The sequence below is a fragment of the Haliotis rubra genome, unplaced genomic scaffold (assembly GCF_003918875.1).
Source record: "Haliotis rubra isolate DU_JTF1 unplaced genomic scaffold, ASM391887v1 Scf436, whole genome shotgun sequence".
Lineage (NCBI taxonomy): Eukaryota > Metazoa > Mollusca > Gastropoda > Lepetellida > Haliotidae > Haliotis > Haliotis rubra.
In genome coordinates, this window is record NW_025767120.1 from 766,811 (window position 1) to 769,161 (window position 2,351).

At 45.2% G+C, this 2,351-nt stretch overlaps 1 non-coding gene and 1 pseudogene across 1 annotated transcript; one reads left to right on the forward strand and one right to left on the reverse strand.

Moving 5' to 3' along the window:
- Nucleotides 1-403: 403 nt before the first annotated feature.
- LOC124289202 lies at nt 404-1,201 on the reverse strand (annotated as a pseudogene).
- A 1,031-nt stretch (nt 1,202-2,232) lies between these two features.
- On the forward strand, nt 2,233-2,351 carry LOC124289232. The gene has a single exon (XR_006901632.1). It is a non-coding gene; the product is annotated as a 5S ribosomal RNA (ribosomal RNA).

Below are 2,351 nucleotides of genomic sequence, written 5' to 3' on the forward strand. Positions count from 1 at the left end.
ACTATATCACCAATGTAGGAACATACTTATAAAATCCTTCTTTGCTCAATGTGTATGTTTTAGGTATTTTGTTGGGGCTATTGGGCTTGGGTCTTGGGTGTAAGTAAAACCAAACCAAACACACCGGCCATTAGATAGGGTTTAGAACTCCCACTATAATATCAATTTAGGAACATACCCATCAAATCCTTCTTTGCTCAATGTATAGGTTTTTACAGGCAGCCTCCTTTGATCAACGGCATTTGCCTCTTCGCCTTTGAGTTTGATGGGTACCTCGGTATTGCCACCCTCTGTGTGTACTTACTGTCGGGCAAAGAAGTTATTGCTAAGGCTGAATTTTTAATTATGATCAGTCTAACCCATCATTCCCACCATACCTGTTATCACGAAAACGCATTCTTTCTTACTGATATACCGCTGAAATAAATAGCATTATTTTGTTATCACTGTTTTCAAGTTTTCTTTTGGGGTATTTGGATGGCCCTGAAAGGGCCTTGGACCACAGAAATGTGGAGCGAAGGTGAGACAAAGAGAGCTTATGCCTCTTTGGCTTGGTTGCCTTCTTTGGGGTCTTGACCTTCTTGGGTTTGGCCGCCGCCTTCTCTTAGGGTCTTTGCCTTCTTTGGCTTGGCTGCAGCCTTCACCTTCTTTGGTGACTTGGCGGCCTTCTTAGCGGCTGTCTTAGGTTTCTTTGGCAGCAGCTGGCTTCTTGACTTTCTTGGGAGATTTGGCAGCCTTCTTTGGCTTTGGCAGCTGGCTTAGCCTTCTTGGGTTTTTCAGCTTTCTTTACCTCGCCAAGACGGAAGGACCCAGCAGCTCCAGTTCCCTTTGATTGCTTCAGTGCGCCGTTATTGACTCCATTTTTCAAAGCAGTCTTGATGCGAGCATTGATGGCGACCTGGTTGTCACCAACTTTGTAGTTGGCCAGGATGTATTTCAGAACAGCCTGTCGGGAAGAACCACCCCTTTCCTTCAAGGATGAAATAGCTTTCTTGATCATCTCCAAATAAGTAGGATGTGCAGCAACCTTCTTCGGCTTTGGCAGCAGCCTTCTTCTTGGGAGTCTTGACAGCAGCGGGGCAGCAGCAACATCAGCCATAATGGTAGGTTTGAGTGTAGAAAGTCACGTCAGCTACAAACGAAGCACAGAGAGCGAATGCCTCTCCCCGACAGCCAGCCCGGGTGATACTACTGAGGCGCGGACGTCGGAGGAGACACCCTGCTTGTTGTGGCTGATAGTTGCAAGCTCGGGAGCGCGTGTGCTTTCTCGTGCATTTGTATCTGAATAATCACATCTTAATCGGGGAAAGTTTCCAATGTAAATTACATGATTGGATGCAAAACCATTTGGCTACATGTCTGTTACAATAACAACAACCACAGGTGAATGTTGAAGCCACACGGGCTATTTTCAATGAAGCCATCGCGTCTAAAATGCAGACATCGTTTGTTTCAAAAAGCACATTTCGAGCCTCTAGACACAAATTCAATCGTTTCAAATGTTACATGTCGTTTCTCAAGATATCTAACTATGAAAGTAAACCACAACACCCCTCGTTACTGCCTCTGATAAGCTAAAACAAGCGCCCAAACAAAGGCAATGAAGCACGTTTCTCTGGCAAGTTCGCCATTTTGCGACAGAAAACATTTGACACTAATACTGAACACATGATTTGGGGCACTACATTTTCAGTTGAAATTTGCTTTGTCTCATAAGTACTAAGTAACTTGATGTTTCTCTCAAGGGAACATTGTGCTAAGACGCGAATCCTGGTCACAAGCGGGTCGCGAACGCCCATGTGTAGAGTAAAATGTAGTACATAGGTTCAGATACTAGCAGTCGCGATCGTCACAGATTAAATATTTTTTGCCTGCCACGATTAACCCGACTTTCTTGGCATCACGACAGTATGGGCCTTCCTCGTTTTGATGTTAATTTTATTCGAAAAACAACATATAGGCTACTACATGCATGGTTTTTATTGGGGGGACGAAAACTGAATGTTTGAGGCGAGTGTGGGCGAACGAGTGTGTCCTTTCTCGTGGCAGATGCGCATAGAAACAGTGTTGACGTGTATCACAAGTGCCAGACTTCATTCGTGTAAAGATATACCCAAATCAAGAAACACATCATTGTGTACACCGACTGAAAACGCGAGAATGCTGTTTCATCGCAGTTTCCTTCCCCATTACCCTGTGTGTATATGTAGGTAAAGTTTGCCGCTGACATTTGTCTACGGCCATACCACGTTGAAAACACCGGTTCTCGTCCGATCACCGAAGTTAAGCAACGTCGGGCCCGGATAGTACTTGGATGGGTGACCGCCTGGGAACACCGGGTGCAGTAGACA